The following is a 21283-nucleotide window of genomic DNA, read 5'->3' on the forward strand; positions in this document are numbered from 1 at the left end:
TCTCAGTCAGATCGCTGGGACGCTAATTCCGTGTCCCTCGTCACCAGCCTCGGAAAAGCTCTGCAAACTGTTTTTCTCACTTGAAGTGAGTACTTTACGATGCTGCTACTGATTGGTATTTGTGTCATCTCTCACCACGTGGACCCAATGACTTCTGTTGTGCAACTAGTTGCATCCTTTGCTTTTTCTAATGTTTAGAATTAGCCTACAGTGTAATAATGTGAAAGCAAATAAACATTGTTATACAAAATCCTCGCCTCTAGCAGGTATCCTGTGACAGTGTTTGACTCTGATCCAAGCAGTCAACCTGCCATCACTGGAAGTTTGTCTTTCTGTATTTGCTCCTAACAGCTCTGGAAGTATAGATTCACATCTAAAAAAAATGGTGCAAATGGCTCTGAGCACTATGGGACTTAACATCGGAGGTCATCAGTCCCCTCGAACATAGAACTATTTAAACCAAAGTAACCTAAGGACATCACACACATCCATGCCCGAGGCAGGATTCGAACCTACGACCGTAGCGGTTGCTCGGTTCCAGACTGAAGCGCCTAGAACCGCTCGGCCACTTCGGCTGGCTTCATTTGTACTGAGACAGTAGGAAATGTGTCCTTTTAGCATGGGTGCACGTTACTGGGACTCACGAAAGTTCCTCACTGACCATACTATAAACTACCTACAAGTTCAGGTCTATAAAATGATTGCTGTGACACATGTAGCTAATGTTTCGTAATTTATGAAAAGCATCGAATCCGAAGATCAGTGCTTATCAATACTATATGGGTAGCTATAATCTGATCGTTATCGCATGAGTGTTCACTGGGTACACCGATTGAAATGTAAAAATGAATAAATAAAACAAAAAATGGTAATAAGTTAAAGGTAAGATTTATTTCAATTACCCGGTATACTGTATGCCAAAAATTGGTTGAATGAATTTAAACTGTAGAATAAAAATGGTTGTCAGCACCAAAACTAGCAGAAGATAAATTTAATAAAATACTGTAATGAGTCTGCAATTACACAAATACTGGGCAAGAATGATAATGTAGCAGATGAATAAAATGCACTCACGCGAGCTTAGATGTAGAAAACAACAGGAACACTAAATACGTTAATTTCGAATGCTATTACGTTAATTACTATTGTGAAAACCAATAATATGCGTCGTCTAGCAGCACTTCTTAGATGCTGTAATGTATTGTCATCACAGACAATGGTATCTTCAGGAGTGCCCCAGGAAACTCTGATAGCACCGCTATTATTCTCTATATACTGTAAGTAGGCTGTTTAGGTTTTCTTATTGGTAACGCCACATGGTGCTCTGTATGAAAATCACTGGCTGTGCTGTGTGCAGTCTATGGCTGGTTGGCCTTGTTGGAATACTCGCCATATTCGCCATATGCAACGTCCCCTTAGAAAAATTGTACAGGAGTGTGCTTAAACTGACACACAATATTTTTTAGCGCAACGTAATCTGACGTTCAAAAATCTCTACAAAATAATGGCCCTGACTAACATTAAACTATACCTTTCACAAATCACTTACCTCACCAAAAATCTTCGTTACTCGCACTACTGCAATACAGCGAGCGCCACTACCGCCAGCTAAATAAAAGATTCTAACTACGGAAGGCACTAACTACTGATAGGCATAGTTAGCAAATGAAAGATTTTGATAGAGAACAAACAATGTATTTACCTTAATAGTCATAATATATATAGCAGTTCATGACATCCAGTCTTACAAATTTCAAAACTCCGCCATCTCTCCCCCCACATCCACCACTGCTGGCGGCTCACCTCCAACTGCGCAACGCTACGCGCTGTTAACATCCAGCTGCCCAACACTACAATGGCGAGTATTCCAACAATGCCAACCAGCCATAGACTGCACACAGCACAGCCAGTGATTTTCATACAGAGCGCTATGTGGCGTTACCGATAAGAAAACCTAAACAGCCTACTTACATAGGCCCCATGCTCCCCACAAAAAATTTTACAAATTGTTTTGGGCACTGGCCAATACATATTTGTTATATTTTTTTCACAATTACAATAACAAAGAAATCAATTGCACACACTTATTGATACAATGTTGGTCAAAAGCTAAACTTTTCTCACAGTCCATAAAGACAGTCCTGATCGTTCATCACAGTAAAATAGCAGTGTTTTTCTCAAAGTCTGAGCAGTAAAAGAAAATGCACACGGAAGTAATGGATTTCCATGCAGTCTTGAAGAAGTAGTGTTGTCCTTCCAACGGAAAGACAATGCCGACTCTCGACATGCAGACAGGTAATGAGCCACAACAGAGCAAACCCACCGCAGAGTCAGCCGAAGTTTTGAAGAATATTGGTAGGTAGGTCATCACAGAGTAGACCAACTGTAGTCCTGGTAGAGATTACGGTATTGGTGGACCACCAGAGGTGCAGACCCAGCGCAGTCCTTGTAGAGACGGCCAGCAGCCATCTGTTGCGACTCACAAAAAATCTTCGTTACTCGCACTACTGCAATACAGCGAGCGCCACTACTGCCAACTAAATAAAAGATTCTAACTACGGAAGGCACTAACTACTGATAGGCATAGTTAGCAAATGAAAGATTTTGATAGAGAACAAACAATGTATTTACCTTAATAGTCATAATATATATAGCAGTTCATGACATCCAGTCTTACAAATTTCAAAACTCCGCCATCTCTCCCCCCACATCCACCACTGCTGGCGGCTCACCTCCAACTGCGCAACGCTACGCGCTTTTAACATCCAGCTGCCCAACACTACAATGGCGAGTATTCCAACAATGCCAACCAGCCATAGACTGCACACAGCACAGCCAGTGATTTTCATACAGAGCGCTATGTGGCGTTACCAATAAGAAAACCTAAGCAGCCTACTTACAATACATAAATGATTTAGGGGACACAGTGGGCTGCAACCAGCTGTTGTTTGCTGATGTTACTGAGGTGCACGGTAACGTGTGCAAGTTGAGTGACTATAGGAGGATACAAAATTTCTAGTTGATGTGGTGAACGGCAGCTATCACTAAATGTAGAAAAATGTAAGTTAATGCGGATGAGGAGGGAGAACAAATCCGTAATGTTCGGGTACAGCATTAGCAGATTCCCGCTTGACACAGCCATCTCATTTAAATATAACGTTACAAGGTGGTATGAAATGGAACGAGGGTGTGACGATTGTGTTAGAGAAAGCGAAAGTCGACTTTGGTTTGTTGGGAAAATTTTAGGAAAGTGTGATTCATCTGCAAAGCATACCGCATTTAGGACGCTCGAGCGACCTATTCTTGAGTGTTACTGGAGTGTTTGGGATGCGCACCAGGTCAGATTAAAAGAAGACATTGAAGCAATTCAGGGGCGGGCTGCTAGATTTGTTCCCGATAGGTTCGAACAACACACAAGTGTTACGGACATGCTTTTGGAACTGAAATGGTAGTCCCTAGAGGGAAAACGATGTTCTTTTCGAGAACCACCACTGATAGAGTATAGAGAACAGGAATTTGACGCTGATTACAGCAATTCTACTGTCTTCAACATACATTGCGCTTAATGACTACGAAGATAAGATACGAGAAATTAGGGCTCAAGCGAACGTATATAATTAGTCGTTTTCCCTCGCTCCATTTGCGAGTCGAACAGGAAAGGAAATGAGTAGTAATGGTACAGGGTACAGTCCGCAGAGCGCCATAAGGTGTTTTAGGGAGTATCTGCAGCTGTAGATGTATTACGTAGCTCACGGTAATGCTGTCTGGATGTTTGGATAATCATGACTTAATTTAATTACTATTCTTTACTGATTATTTTCCAAATAATGCCGTAAAACTTCCATTCATGGCAACAACTGTTTGTCAGTACTAATGTTACGTCGATATATGTACATAATATAATTTACGGAGCACATCGTAAAACCATAAAACTACTTTGACTGTAGGAGAGCCAACACATTTTTGTCGTACGAATATAAATTGCGTTTAAATCACTTTCAGTCTGAACTGATTGTCTGCAGTAGTAGTGCAACACTATTTGTTCAACTACAGTTACCACTGCTTTTAGCTAGAATTACTTGATTGAAGATCAACTGTAAATTTAACTGAATCTGTTTCCTTTTAACTATTTATTTCACTCGTGAATTTCTCGGAAATTGTGGTGAGGAGGTCATGACGCTGCTGATGGTTAACGACTTGGGTCAATAAAGTTTCACTCACTAAGTTTATGGTTTAGCTAATATTCTAAAAATGTTTCTGTAACGCTGGCAAGCCTATTACACAGCTATAAAAATATTGCCTGGCTCTGACTTTCCGATGAGTTACTTGTGGTTCGATGAAAAGCTTATGACGAAATTCGTTATCGGCAATGGGCTCTTCTCGATTAGCAAACAGACTGAATAAATTTGGGCCACACAGTTGTCTTCATTAATACCAACATCATCTTGCGACCATATACTGTGCCCATAGCCCCGCTCGCTCACTTATATTTTGCCTTGCCAAATATTATGACAGCGTTTCCAGCACAATCTCCATTTTGCATTTGCGCGCTGATACATACATCTGACATCATTCGCACTACAGATATAGACTTGTTTAGTCGCTTAAGCAATTCTGTGGTATGCGCTTCCCAACTGAATTTGTTACATTGCCATATGCTAAGTTTGTTTTGTTTGCAGATGATACGAACATTGCAATTAGCAAGTCAAGTACAGATTTATAAATAGCTGCTAATGAAATTTTCAGTGAAATTAGTAAGTCGTTTAAAGCTAATTCACTGTCATTAAACTTTGAGAAGGCCCACTATATGCAGTTCAGAACCTGTAAGAGATTTCCTTCCAACATGTGTGCAACATATGAAGTCATGTAGATCGAATAGGTTGACAGTGTTAAATTTCTGGGGTTACAACTCGATAATAAATTCAGTTGGGAAGGGCAAGTCTTTATTTGAAGTGAGAATGATATCAGAAGTAGGAGATTTAAATATTAAAAAAAACTTGCCTACTTTGCTTACTTTCATTCTATTATGTCATACTGGATCATATTCTGGTGCAACTCATCAGAACGAGCAAAAGTTTTTAGGGAGCAAAAGAATTTGATCAGAATCATTTGTGACGTAAATTCAATAACATTATGTAGGAACCTTTTCAAGGAACTTTGTATTCTAACCACTGCTTCTCAGTATATTTACTCCTTAATGAAATTTGTTGCAAGCAATTCATCTGTATTTCCAACCAATAGCTAAAAACAGAGTGTCAATACTAGGAATAAGAACAATCTACTGTAACATCCACGAGATAAATTTTAGCTACAGTGCGACGAGAGAAAATTATGCCTGTAACAGTTATAAACATTATCTATTCGGCACATGAAAAAAAGCAGTGAAAACGATGATAAATATTAATTATTTATGTAATATTTTATGATGTAATTGGACATATCGGTGTGTATCATACAAAGACAATGATAATTGTAAATTCCTTTTATGATCTGCGTTTGTCTTCCTTTGTTTTTAACTTTGGTTGGTTGGCTTTCGTAGGTTTCGGACGCAAGACGCATATCAAACTGAGGTCTGTTAAAAATTGTAATTATTTGTTAATTATTACTTGAGAATAGAGTTCATTATTATTATAAATATGAGTGAATAATTATTTATAACTTTAATTCCTCTCTCAATAAGCATTATCGGTGTTAATTACTTCTTTCCGCTGCAAGGACCGCAGCCATTGATGATAGCGTTTTGTATTGCGTTTTTATCTGTATTTCTTAGAAAAAAATCATAGGTTTGCTTGATGAAAATAAGTCTAAATAGTGCACAATATGAAAGTAAAGTTTAATAAGCATTTCAAATACTTATCCTATTTGCTCTAACAATAGAAAGTCTATCAATTGTCTGCCACCATCTTAACAATTATCTCAGTGGCAAATTCAAATTACGCAACTCTGCAGACAAACGCCGAAGGTAATAAAAATGTGTAAAAACAAATGTGCACCGGTGGTCCCGCACTTATTTTAATGAAAATAATTCGAATCAGATTGGTTCTTTAAAGACAGTGCGATCCATATAACAAACTTTTCTAGCTGATGTATGGAGCCGAAATTAATTACGCACGAGTTGCGAAGAATATTGTTTCACGTAACTGACGTCAGTTTTGTGCATGGCTGACATTCGGTGGTTTTAATGATCATTTTGCTGAAGGTAACTGTTTCTATCATAATCAATAGTTGTATAGAAGTATAGAATGTGTTGTATGAACTGTGATTTAGTGACACAAAGCTTACAGACAACACTTCAACACAACGTTAACTTGGATTTCTTTAGCAATTTGACCAAAAGTTTAGCCGGGAGAAAGAATTATTTTGTGATTACTCACTGTAATAAAATAAGATCATCATTTTCATTTACAAATTAGTTAAATACCAAACCACTGAATAACACAGCGAACGCCACACTACATAAAGACCTAAAATCCCTTACTTTGGTACAGAAAGGGGTCCAATATTCAGCAACCCACATTTTCAATAAATTGCTAGCAACCATTAAAAACTTGGTTTCAGTTAAAGCGCGGTTTGGACACAGTGTGAAAGACTTTTTGATAGGCAACTCCTTCTGCTCTGTAGATGAATATCTTAACAGAGACTGTGAAGCCAGCTTAATTAAAATATCTGTTCGATTTCAGTTTTGACGGCACTTGGTCACAACAATTAAGATTAGGACTTTGGGGAAGGTTAAATTTATTAATAGTGCATAACAGTGTTACATTCTGAGAGAATGTTACTTCTGTAAATATTAGCTGTTCCTGTTTACAGCATTGTATTCACTTATTTCAACAATCTCCTGACAAATGATTAGGTTAGCAAGTATAATATTCAAATGTTTTCTGTTTTTATGTTATACGCTCTGACATATTCCACGCCAACGAGGATCTTCTTATTTTTTGGGCCTATACATAGGCTGAATCTAACCTAATCTAATATACGTCTATACCACACGACAGGTGCTTCTCAATTCCTCTCTGCCCTCACTTCTACGAGCTCGCGCCAACGATATTATTCTTATAAGAAAGCCATTCTTTGTGTTTAGACAGTGATTTCTATGGTTTCGTAGACATAAATTTATCTGAGATTTCCAGCGTATTTACTGCAATAATTGGATATAATTATTTTTTATTATCCTTTCAGCATACACAACATTTCCCTAAACACTAATTGCTGACAAAATTCATAAATACACATAGTTACAAAGAGCAGCTTTAAATTCATGAAATCAAGTCTCTGATAAATACGTAAAGCACGGGGTTGTAGTGATGCAAGCTCCTCGATGGCTGTTAGCAGATGTCTGTGATCGAAAAGTGTGAAGCGTTGTCACTAAATGACCGTGGCTATGAATGAGGAGGAATTCGTCAGTTTAGCTGCCGGTGCAGTCTGCATATACATCAAGAACAGAAAGCACTAAGGAAATGGCAGGAAGGACAACAACTGTGATATTTAAAGTTGGTTCAAGAACCGTCACCGAAGAAGGAACAAGTGATAGCAGAAATTATTTACGAAGAGACAAGAGTACGTAAACTATATTGCTTTAAATGATAGCTGCAGTAATCAGGAGAAGAAAGACAAACGTGAGACAAGCCATCACCTGCACGACATATTGACTGCAATGCTTTGGTACATTGCGAGTGGATGTATCTTTCAGGTTCCGAAATTATGTACAGTTATTTTATTTCGTGCTTTGAGGCGGATACTCATGACAGTTGTAAAGTTATTCTACTTTACCTGTTGTCCAACTGTCTCAGGAATAGGAAAGTGAGATATTTTTACCTCGAGACGGTTCGGGGCTACGTCATCCCGTTATCCAAGTGCTATAAAACAGGGAAACAAATCGTTACACCGCATTATTACACGTGCTGACAATCACACAGAAGTATTTAACTTGTCCTATAGTATACTATATGTGAAAGCTTCTGCGATAATAGCCACCGTCAGAAGTAAAATGCCCGCAGCAAACACGTATTTTCAACATAAAACTCTTCCTAGAACATGTCTCGTTGGCGAGTTATACTCTGCGGATCAGTTGTAAGGTAAAGGCAGCCGCTTTCACATACCAGAGACTTTTCTGCGAAACATATGTCAAATCCAATTAAGATTCCACTATTTATCATAAAATCAATGAATATTATATACTCATCATAAAAGGTTTTGCATCACCTCGGTTCTGGGAGTTCCGGAACCTTTACAGAAAATTGGAATAGAGATCAACATAAACATCATTTCTGCACTTTCTATTGCTCATGAAAACCACAAATTGCATGCTTTACCATCGTACAGCGAGACCTTCAGAGGTGGTGGTCCAGATTGCTGTAGTTTTTATTGGTTATGAAAACCATATATTGCATCTTGTATCACGATACGGCAAGACTTTCAGAGGTGGTGGTCCAGATTGCTGTACACACCGGTACTTCTAATACCCAGTAGCATGTCCTCCTGACTTGATGCATGCCTGTATTCGTCATGGCGTACTATCCATGAGTTCATCAAGGCACTGTTGGTCCAGATTGTCCCACTACTCAACGGCGATTCGGCACAGATCCCTCAGAGTGGTTGATGGGTCACGTGATTCATAAACAGACCTTTTCAGTCTATCCCAGGTATGCTCGATAGGATTCATGTCTGGAGAACATGCTGGCCGCTCTAGTCGGACGATGTCGTTAGCAAGAAGTGCACCATGGGGGCACGAATTGTCGGCCATGAAAACGAATGCCTTTCCAATATGCTGCCGATATGGTTGCACTACCGGTCGGAGGATGGCATTCACACATCGTACAACCGTTACGGCGCTTTCCATAGCCGCCAGCGGCGTATGTAGGTTCCACATAATGCCACCCCATAACATCCGGGAATCTGCGCCTTGCTGCACTCGCTGGACAATGTGCTTAAGCCGTTCAGCCTGACCGTGTGGCCTCCAAAAACGTCTCCAACGATTGTCTGGTTGAAGGCACATGCGACACTCTTCGGTGAAGAGAACGTGATGCCAATCCTCAGCTGTCCATTCGGCGTTTTGTTGGGCCCATCTGTAGCGCGTTGCATGGTGTCGCAATTCCAAAGATGAATCTCGTCATGGATGTCGGGCGTGAAGTTGCGCATCATGCAGCCTATTGCGTACAGTTTGAGTCGTATCACGACGTCCTGTGGCTGCACGAAAAGCGTTATTGAACATGGTGGCGTTACTGTCAGGGTTCCTCCGAGCCATAATCAGAAGGTAGCGGTCATCTACTGCAGTAGTAGTCCTTGGGCGGACTGAGCGAGGCATGTCATCGACAGTTCCTCTGTATCTCCTCCATGTCCGAACAACATCGCTTTGGTTCACTCCGAGATGCCGGGACACTTCCCTTGTTGAGAGACCTTCCTGACATAAAGTAAGAATGCGGACGAGGTCGAACCGCGGTACTGACAGTCTAGGCATGGTTGAACTATAGACAACACGAGCCGTATACCTAGTTCCTGGTGGAACGACTGTAACTGATGGGCTGTCGGACCCCCTCCGTCTTATAGGCACTGGTTATGGATGGTTGTTTACATCTTTGGGCGAGTTTAGTGACATCTCAGAACAGTCAAAGGGACTGTGTCTGTGATACAATATCCACAGTCAACGTCTACCTTCAGGAGTTCTGGGAACTGGGGTGATGCAAAACTTGTTTTGATGTGTTTATGTCAAACCCTAGCTCAATCTTAAAACAAACACTATATCTGTGTTACAACGTGTGCTTCCATATAGAACGACAAGCGGAAAATATTAAACTTAACATACGCTGACTCGAGTAATTGACGGCTACTACCCAAGGAGAACATCGCTAAAGTGGGCCCATATATGCCACTTGGACACTTGTGGCTCCTCGTTTAATGTGCTGAATGTGTGTTCTGGACTTTAAGAGGTCGATGACGAAATCATACCTTATTTATTTCTGACTGACGCGAGATTTGGTGAACTACGTGACCCAGATGTTGTGAAGAAACTGTGTTCTATACTGGATAAGTGAAGACTAGGCTATCGTAGGATCTGTTATCGTGCATTCAGAGACATTGAAATACATTGTCCTGTTATTAGAGTATGCTGAACGAAATTCGTTTGACGATACCAATGTTTTGACTTTGCAGTTGAAAGGTGGCTACACTGAGTCACAGCGCCAGAGATTGCGCCAAAGAGTATTATTCAGCCGCCTCCACTGGCAGTGCTTGCTGAGAAGTCGACGTGGAGAGTGCTTGTCGAGAAGTCGTAGTGGAGAGTGTTTATTGAGAAGTGGGCTGTAGGAGTTCCGATGTAGCCGTGACTAGTTGTGAGCATGTTGTATGCAGTTGTTCTGATGGGCTAGACATCCGATGCTGTTCGATTGCGGATGTTGTAATGATCAGAGTGTATGTTTCGTCAATATATATGAAGGTAATAAATTTTTTTATTTTTATTTCAAATGTCTTAAACAATAATGCCTCTTGGTCACAGGTTCAGTCAACAAAGGATCTGGCTTGTGTTCGTGTATTAGAGTGTAATTCTGGTTTCTATGTGCAAGTATAGTATTTCAGTTTTATTTAATTAATTCAGTGTAAATGGTATTTAAAAATACCTTGTCTTATTGAGGAAGAACCGTGCCAGATGTGTACGTTGAATCACACTTCCACACACAGAACAGTTACATTTGTGTTTTGTTGTTTCGTAGGTTTTTTAGTTGCTGGGGACTTAATTAATTAATTGTGTTAACGGAACTTTTCTTTCATTCTTTGTTGTTATTCTATTCAATCAAATTGCGGAGAAATACTAGTCAGGGCCAACCGTTTACGAGACTTCGTAGCCGGACATACAGCGACTAAAATTAAAATTATTTGCATTTTTATTTAATTAAGTCCCCATGCACAGTACACGAGAACCGTTGTCAGGTAAAAGGTAATTGGAAAACAGAACAACGAAAAGAGCACCATTGTTTCTCCAACATGAAATAAAAGCAAGTGATGCGAAATACAGTGAGTTTTGAGCGTAATTTTGTAAATAAGTTGCCAGTTCTTCGTCGGTAGAGCCTGATTAACGCAGTGGGATTTTGAACGTCACACGTAGCTTGTTTTGTGTTTACAATAAATTGCAGTTTCCGTCGAAAACATGCGTATTATGGATTAATCATTTCTCTCGGGTATCTGAGCACTCAAAATTGGGAGATATCTATGGTAGTCGACTCGGGTCTAATGAAGTGTTAAACTATATTGGGAATCGATACGAAATTCAAGTTAGACATTGTGTGATGCCAATCCAGGGTGTTTAAAACAAGTATCGCATATTCCGACAGATAGTATTGGCCAGTACTGGAAGAAGAGTTCCCATTACTATATGTTAGGAAACCAGTACTTGAGGCATGGAATAGTGTGTCCTGTCGTTCCTATCTACTGGCTAGGTGAAAGCAGACGGTATTTGCATTTCTGCATATTGTTATTAAGCATGCTGATACAGCTTTCAGCCCTTCTTCACTGTGAATCACATATACCCTCAAATACACTTGGCGCCATTTGGAATGGATCACGTGCATTGTGATATGTCTGCGTAAGCAGAAGAAACTAACGATCAAAGTACGAAAAAAATTTATTTGACTGTTCAATTAACCAAAACAAATTCTCCAGGTGTAACACCAACACAAAACAGTGATCCGTCTTAGAATCGCAACTACATACAAGAATAATATAGAAAAGAACTAAAATAATTTTCTACTAGTTTCCACCAGATACTTCTCCGATATACCAAGCCTAATCCAGAGATCAGCGAGAAGATCCAAGCCGGACTGCTGGGGTGGCAGCTATCCACGTCTGCTGGCGGTTGATGAACTGCCGATGTGCGGCTTTTTTTTTTTTTTACTTTATTGTTATTTTAAAACCTGTACAACAGGCAGGCTGTCAGCAGCACACTACGCTGCTCTTCAGCCATAGAATATACAAGGAGCAAAAACAGTGAGAAGACACGTAAGTCACAGAACGGTGGGCAATAAAACAGGAGACACATAGACACAAACACGGAGCCTTTCACACTCGTCGATAATCCACACTGCTAGCTGATGAGACGACGCACAAACACCGAAGATGACGATGGCACTGGTGAACGATGGAGTGGACGGTGAACACTGAACACTAAACACGACGGCACACACACAAAACACTGATGGCGGTGATCTCCGGCGCGCGAATGTCCACGTAACGTGTGCGAGTCCGGGGACCTGCCAAGAGGGGAAAGGGGTGAGGTGGGGGAGAGGGGAGAAAAAGGATGCCAATGGCTGAGGAGACGGGGGCAGGAGGAGAGGGACAGGGGAGGGGAGGCCCGGGGGAGGAGGGGGAAGAAAAGGAGGAGGGAGGGAAAAGGGAGAGGAGATGTGCGGCCGAGCGCCGGCCTTTATAGCGCTTCGGCGGATGAGTACCTCGGAACTATTTTCCATCACGTGGTTTAATGTGTGAAAATAGTTCCGGGATCTGCAGCGACCTCTTCCTTATGTTTATGTGTGCCGGTAGTGGCCCCTGGTGGCCGCTGGTGTCTTTGCTGTGTTGTTGTTGTTGTTGTTGTTGTGGCCGTTCATCAATATTGCCTGTCGGTTGTGTAGTGCTTTGGTGTGTCTGCGAAGCGGGCAACCAGCGGCTGCAAGCTGTCAGTTTGGTTACTGATACTCTAGGCGCCGTGATGTCTGGTGGAGAAGGCCACAGTACATTGCTCACACACTCCTATAACGTCTACACACTGTTGATTGGTTGGGCATACACCAATGCTCTGAATGTTCCCATAGATAGGAATCCAACGGATTCAGTTCCGCTCAATGGGGAAGCCATTCTACTGGACGACTTAGACCAATCCATCTCCCACTAAATGTCCCGCGATCCGTAGAAAGTGGAGTGGTGCCCCACCGTGCATAAACCTCAGCCGTTGTCTTTCTGCAAGGCTAACCTTCTCCAACAGCGCTGTAATTCATTGCGCAGAAACTGTTTGTCCGCAGCACCTGTTAATCTTGTTTGGCTAAGTGTATAGTCCTTTGAGTCCGTCACTGACTGCTCATACGTTGATACTGAAGTGGGTCCTGAGGCCTCAGTTCCGTGACTGCTCGAGGAATGTGGTAATTCACTGTGCCATTTCTTGCTTTATCTGTAAATAAGCTCAGCATTCCGTATCTACCGCAGCCCATATCTTGACAGTTATTGGTTTTTCAGAGATGTCATTATACGAACTTTTCCTCTAGTTTCGATCAATACTACCTCCTCTAGGAATACTGCATGTGACTTTTTTTTAACATTCTGCATATCCAGAAGACGCCATTGCCCTCCGAGGCACCATTTTCACAGCCGTGCGGCCATCTGAGTGCCACCTGCTGTGTTGGCTGGCAAACCGTGACCGCCCGCCCTGCCAGGCGTTTCGGCTCCATTACCCGCCGTTAATTATTCATCGCGTGCTCTCAGCTTATTGCAAACTGTTGCTTCCCGCCGTCCGGCGCAGGCGCATGCGCATGCGCGTGAACACCGCCCACTCCCCTCCCCTTCCACCCGTATCCCTGCTGAATTATCCAGCTCCCCACAGAGCAGACGCATTTCGGCCTGTCCCTTTGGCCCCGTTTTCCTCTCTTCTCTGTCGCGCGACCCAATAACGTACGCACGCAAGCACGCGCGCAGGTAAGCGAATTATGGCATTCGATACGGTCGTGTGTTCTCTCTTGCGAATTACAGTTTAATTCCCTGCGCCACAGCCTGCGCCGGGCTTAACATTTTCTGGGCCCTTCCTTCCCCGTCCTCTCTCTCTCTCTCACGCGATCCGAGTAATGATTAATGTCTCCCTCCTATATGGAATGGTTTTGTTGCATAAGTTTTCGGAGTAGCATGAGCGCTATCGTTTCTCACCCTTCTTCCGCTGTTTTGTGAACAGACTGAATACAGGATGCCAATTATTCGATATTCATTCACTACCCATTAACTTTCACTGGATACAATGAGGCTGGCGTTTCTCCATTTCTCTTTTTGTGGTGAGCGTACCGTAAGACCTTCGGTACACACACCATCAGATTATTTGACTTGTCGCTCTAACGAAGTAGGCGAGTGTCAACAAGATGTCTCGTGGTCTTATCGTGGCGTGTTTATCTTCTGCCGTTAGGTCAGACGATAGAAATGCCACTTGCACGCTTAGAGTAGCAGATTGACGGTGACCAACTTTAAACAGAGCTTGATTAATTTTCACACATATTTATTAAAATAATAACAAGCATAAAAATTACTTAACTTGGTTCTGGACGCTATTTACAATTGACAATCTGAAGTTCCTTTGGTATTGATACGTTAATCTTATTCTCACATATATCTCTGATACTTGACAAAATTGTCTATACCTTTATCTTCATGGCTATGTAAAGGAATATGGTAATCTTATTAGGCGTAGACTGAAACTTGACTATAGACTGGTACAGACAAATGTAGAACTTGTACAGACTGGTACATACTAATGCAGACTGGTACAGACTGGTGCAGACAAATGCGGACTGACTAATCGGAGGTCTGTATACTCGTTATAATACCTCGCGCGTTCATGTATCACTGCGCAAGTGTGATCCGCGAGGCGAAAAGGTTCTACGTTAGCAGCAATCTCATTGGCTGCATTACATATTAATATGCAGATCGGCGGAAGCAGAATTTGGTCCATCTTTATAGCAGCGCCATCTCGTTGTGCGGAGATGGACGAGTGCTGCGCCTGTGTTGTTGTGCTTAGCGGGTCGCACTCTAGTGGGAAAGTTGTGTACGCGCTGACTATGTGGAACTATGTACACAACACTTTTAAAGTTCGATTTACTTATCACTCCTTTGGTCCCGAGTCGGGTATTACACACTTTTTCAAGTGTCCTCTGTTTTCAGCTGGTAATTTGGGGGAATAATCTTTGGTACTAGAAATTATCTGTGCATGGCGTAGACCTGTGGGGACCAAGTATCATTAACAGCTTTTGTTGATAATTCCAAAAAATGGTTCAAATGGCTCTGAGCACTATGGGACTTAACATCTGAGGTCGTCAGTCCCCTAGAACTTAGAACTACTTAAACCTAACAAACCTAAGGACATCACACACATCCATGCCCGAGGCAGAATTCGAACCTGCGACTGTAGCGGTCGCGCGGTTCCAGACTGTAGCGCCTAGAACCGCTCGGCCACTCCGGCCGGCTCTGATGATTCACACTATCGCGTAAAAGCTGGAATCGAGTAACTGTTATAATAGCTAGATGGTTAACAAGAAACAACATTTCGCACTCAAAGAACATTTACTGAGCATACAAGAAAATACAGAAAGACCTGAATCCCTGCCTTAATGTAGTGCTCCTATACAGTGATAAAGCGAAACATTACGACCACTGCCAACCGTGACGTTGGATGCCGCCTGGTGGCGTTGCGGGCAGTTAAAGCGGTAACAAAAGTACCTGTAAGCGGAGCAGACACGGACGGGGGATCACTCTAGCGAAGATGTGGGCTGAAAGTGGGGATATCCATTGAGATAATCAACTCTTACAAACGGCAGATTATCATTACCCAGAGCCTGTGAACGAGTATTTCGCAAACGGCGAAGCTGGTCGAATGTTCACGTGCTATTTTAGTGAGCATCTTCGGAAAGAGGTAGGACAGTGAAGCTACCACTATCTTCCATTGTCCAGTCTTAAACGATAAGCCTCCAGCATAAGGAAGAAAGGCCACCGATCTATGTTCCCCTTCATACACCTCCGGAGATGGTCCAACCTCCATAGCCCGACGAATCTGCTTCTCGGAGTATCCATTTTCCGTAAAAACAGCCATCAAATGCGCAAGTTCTTGGGTTAAGCTGTCCGCGACGTTTAAGTTTGGACGAATTTTAAGGAATTTTAACATTGAGAGTGTGTCCCGTCCACCTTCTAAGATTAGTGCACTGCTCGGCTCTGTGAAAGATGTATTGGGGCTTAGGAAACCCAGAGTGTACAAAATTCCATTTCAATGTGGGAAAGCTTACATTGGCCGTTCGATTTGCAGAGTGCATGACAGATATGTGGAACATCGCCGTCATACGAGGCTACAACATCCGGAAAAATCGGCAGTAACAGAACACTGCTTAAATGAGGGACACAGTATGAAATATGATGAAACTGTGGTAGTTACCAACATTTCCGGATCTTGCAACAGTGTCTATAAAGAGGCGATTGAAATTAGGTTGGCGGATAATTTAATCAACAGAGACAATGGGTTTCCTCTTAGCAAGACGTGGAATCCTGCTTTATCTCGCATCGAAATTGAACGTTCTTCGGTGCGGCCCTGAGTGCGATATATCGTTGCCAGCAGTGTTCCACTAATGGCGGCGCCACCTCCCGGTCTTGGAGGGCAGCAATCGTGATGAGCGGCGCATGCGCCGTGTACTGAATGGTGGCCTATATAGGACGTCGATTTGCAACTTGGCGTCAGTTCTCAGCGGGATTCATCAGCAAAAGCAGCGTTTTCCTGAAGATGGCGACCAGTTGGATCGCCGAAATATCGAGCCAAGTGGATTTTAGGACACGCCAGCAAACCCGAAGAGACTTTCAAGACTTATTACGCTGGGAAAGCCTACGTAATCACTCTATTTTACCTTCTTGTCTATACTGATTGATACTCATATACATATTGTAAAAGGTCCATGACTAAGGAACTGATTGCTAGTGCACTCGATCAGATGTAATTTCGATGGATTGCTCACACGCTGCCTGCGGTAAGTGAGCTATAATAGAACTGCAGACCAGAGAGCAGTGCCGGCAGCAGTAGTATTTGTAGCTCCGGCAGTAGGAGTAAGTAGTAGCCCGCAGTCTGGTGTATGGAGTTGGCGGGACCGGTCGTGGGGAGCGATGGCGGTGCCTGAGCGATGTAGTACAAGGTAAAATCAGCCTCGCGCATATGTAGTTTGTTAAAACTAAATTTGTACAATTGTTATATCACGTCACATGTAAATGTTTCAAAAAATCTTTTAATAATAATCTTTTTTAAAAAATTAACTTTTTGACAATCATTCACCTGAATTTAAAGAATTTACTAATTTCTGCAATGCATGGCCATCCTGACTATCGTAAAGAAAAATCAGTTTTTTTTTATAAATCTAGCGGCCAGCATTGCATTGGGCTGTGCTAAAAAAATTTCTTATAGAAGCAGATATATAGGCGTTATCTGGCGACTTCATTGAGGTAAGAATTTTCAATTTATTCAGAAAGATTCTTCAGGGCCATGACGCAGCATTGCTGATGTCCAAATTTACCAGTTTAAATTCACAGTCAATTATTGAAAGATTATAAGTGAAACACAATTTAATTGAAAGATTAGTCACATTCTATTATTAGTAGGTTACGGGATATATCTGTGGGGAGGTTACAGTTGTCGACAGCCGGCCAGGATCGTATTTATTTATTTTTTTTTAATTTCTGAGAAGTAGTCAGTTGTAGATCTGCTCTTATTTACTTAATGTTAAATGTAGTTTGCATCCGGCGCAACGCATTTACTAATTTGTCACCCCTTCTTTCACAGATCATCGGTAATTTATTGCTCTTTGTTGTTGTTGTATTTGTTCCGTTTTGCTTTGTCTTTTATTTTGTGCCTACCTTTGAGTTGTGAAAATGCCGCGAAAAACTGCCAACAGTACATCGCGAAGCGTAATGGTTGAAAAAGCCGACTTGAATAATTTGACTGATAACACTAGCGACACTCAGTCTCATAATGATAATCCTCAGTTACAGATAATCAGTGCGTGCCGACCACCAGTAATGATTGTAATCTAAATGATAAGCAAACAAATTCAATTGTGTCCACACTAAGTTTAACGACAATTGATGACGAGGCACGTTCCGCTACAATGAACACCTGATATCCATAATTTACACAATGAACAGATAAACGTTTCTAGCGAAGATGAACAATATACTCAAAATACGTCAAATTTATTTGATTCCGATGTAGTGGCCAACAGTGCACATCCAATTAGTAAACCTTTTCAAGAATCAGAGAATGACCAAATGGTTACACAAAACGTGACAAATGCGGATACACCATCACACAGCGCAGAGAATAGAGTCGCTAATTTTGGCATGGATCAAGTTATGGCAGTATTGCTACAACTTAATGAAAATCTCAAACAGTCGAATGAAAAACAAGACAACAATTGTAAACAACTTAATGAGTCGAACAAACAACTTAATGAAAGTTTCAAACAGTCGAATGAGAAACACGACAGGTCGATCAAACAAATTAATGAAAACTTCAAACAGATTAATGAAAAACTTGACACCTCTATTCAGCAGCCTACTGAACTGATTACACCGTTGTCGAGCAATGTAACGAAACTAAAAAAACAATTACGTGAGGAAATTAAGGCTAGTGCTGGGAAAAGTAGTGAAAAAATTAGATCTGTTACACAAGAAATATGTTAAACAAATGCAGCCACAACAAAATCACTTAGAGATGAAATTAGCGCAGTTGGTAAACAATGTTCAGAAAACGCTACACAGCTACGGGACGAGTTTAAATTAATGTCAGCAGAACTTCCACGCACTCTGGATGCGAAAGTCGATAAGAAATTTGAACAACAGAACAGCCAAATTGACGAACGTTTTAATCACCAACTACAAAACAGTGAAATTCGTTACCGCGAATTCATACAGGAACAGAAAAAGTAAAGAAACAAGTCATGGAAACAATTACTGCACAGAGACAGGAAGATAAGCCTAAGTTGTTAACGAAAGCAAATACATACGTAGACAACAATATTGCTACAGTATCAGACGAAATCAATACTATCAAACAGTTGAACACCGAATTGCATGGTGAAATCCACGATCTTAAAACAAAAACAGACACACACACAGTAGACTTTCAGTCAGTGACCAGCAGATTTGAACAATTGAAATTAATACAGGGTTCCGATGCCATTAAAGCAGACGTTAAGAAATTTAACAAAACCACACATAAAATGCAAAAACAAATTAATGCTTGTGACACTAAAAACGACGATCAGGTAAAAGTACTGACTGAAAAATTTGATGAATTGGCCAGTCGTATTTACGTTATCGAAAATAACAATGACACCAAATGAGACGATACGTCATCAATTTCGTTCAATCAAACACCCGAATTCCAAAATTTACAACAGACAATCAGTGAGATAGGTTCGTCCAACAATACATTGCGTAGAAAATTGTCATCTTTACAGCAAGAAGTGACGGAAATGAAAAATGTTTCAGCCTCTAACACGTCACAGCATATGCCACATTCTAAACATTTGTCACACTTACACAGCCGGTATAACTTAGGTAATTAACAGAGAGTACGTGACTTATATTCCGAACAGCCACAGACAAACAGATTATCATACAATCCTAAACCTGTTCAGACATTCAGAGACGATAATTTGGTTACAAGCACTTTCTATCCGTTAGGAAATTTAAGGTATTTAAAAATGACAGAACACAGATTCACCCTTTCGACTGGATATAACAATTTAGCATTGCTTTTCCACCAACTTGGCCCATAAACCACAAACTTGAATTTATTTGCTGTGTTTGGGAAGGCGAACCGGCAACTTGTATGAGACTAATCGCGAGACAATGTTATTCGGTAGAAGAATATCAGAATGCTTTTCTGTCGGCGTATTAGTCGAAGACGATGCAGCACGGAATCAAGGATCAGTTAATTAGCTTACCGAATTATGAGAACTCAAATTTTCCAACTGTTACGCAATTTTTTGAACACATGGTACAACAACACCAATATTTATGTGAGCCTTACAGTGAATCAGCACTTATCCAGTTATGTATTTCAAAATTACCACGATTGTTAAGAGTATCACTTTTGACAAGACAGCACAAAAAAAGTATTTCGGCATTTAGAGACCTGTTACAGCTTCTGGAAGTTCATCAATCAGACTATTCTTTCATAAACAAAAATTTTTCACAACATAACCAAGGCCAACAAACATATAGTAATTACGATCAGTCACGGTATTTTAATAGCAAAGGTGATAGACGCTCCAGGAATGATAACTACCAGAACTTAAATGACAGACAAAACTTTAATTGTCAGTATCGTCAACTTATCAGCAACAGCAAACACATTTTGGTAACAATAGAGGCTTTTCCACACAACAGCAACAAAACCAGCTAGTTGGCATACCTAACCACCAATGTGGTTCGCAAAGTCAACCAAGCTTTAATGTTTCGCCGCGTACACGTATAGCGTCAACTCCGCCAAATAGTAACGTACAGCATCAAGAAAATCACTATGTCCAGAAGACACATCATTTCAACTCCTATCGCAACGCGCCGTATAGTAATGACTATCATGACACACGTAAAAGTAATGAGCACAGTTTTCGGCGTACATTTAATAACAGTCGGTTTTATCAGCAGCAGAGGCATCCACAACAACAGATTATCATGAATGTACCAGACAGTCGATATCATCCCGAACCTAATACGTCAGGACGAAGTAACAGAACAGTACAAGTGGTCGAAATACAACATCATCCTCCTGCAAACAATAGCACGTCAGAAAAAATTTGACTAGATACAGTACAGGTTGCATCTTCCAACAACGTAACCAATACCTTTGATACACACAATGAGGTTCACGAAAATGTTATTACTTTTGACGACATTGGAGACACACTTTTACATGAAAAACCAGTTATACAAGAAACCATTTGACACCCTATTATTGAAGTCAAGATTGGATCATTCAGCAGTAATTGATTCTGGATCACCTATGTCAGCTATAAACGAAGAAACTTTCAACAAATGTAACAAAGGAAACACCTATCCTACGTTACCCTTGTTGTTGTTGTTGTGGTCTTCAGTCCTGAGACTGGTTTGATGCAGCTCTCCATGCTACTCTATCCTGTGCAAGCTTTTTCATCTCCCAGTACCTACTGCAACCTACATCCTTCTGAATCTGCTTAGTGTATTCATCTCTTGGTCTCCCTCTACGATTTTTACCCTCCACGCTGCCCTCCAATACTAAATTGGTTACCCTTAGGCAAAACTAAAATAAAAGGAGCAGTATCTGCTAAAGGAGTAGATGTAAAATTACAGACACACTTATCATCTTGTATTGCAGGTCATATGTTCCACACAAATTTTTGGATTGTTCCCTTATTGACAACAGACGTTATTTTAGGTAAGAATTTTTTGGTACAACACGATGTAATTATTGACTTTCAAAATTCCTATTTAATATTAAAGGATGAAAAAGTACAACTGGCATTAGAATTTC

Source organism: Schistocerca serialis, chromosome 4, assembly GCF_023864345.2.
Source record: "Schistocerca serialis cubense isolate TAMUIC-IGC-003099 chromosome 4, iqSchSeri2.2, whole genome shotgun sequence".
NCBI classification, from domain to species: Eukaryota; Metazoa; Arthropoda; class Insecta; order Orthoptera; family Acrididae; genus Schistocerca; species Schistocerca serialis.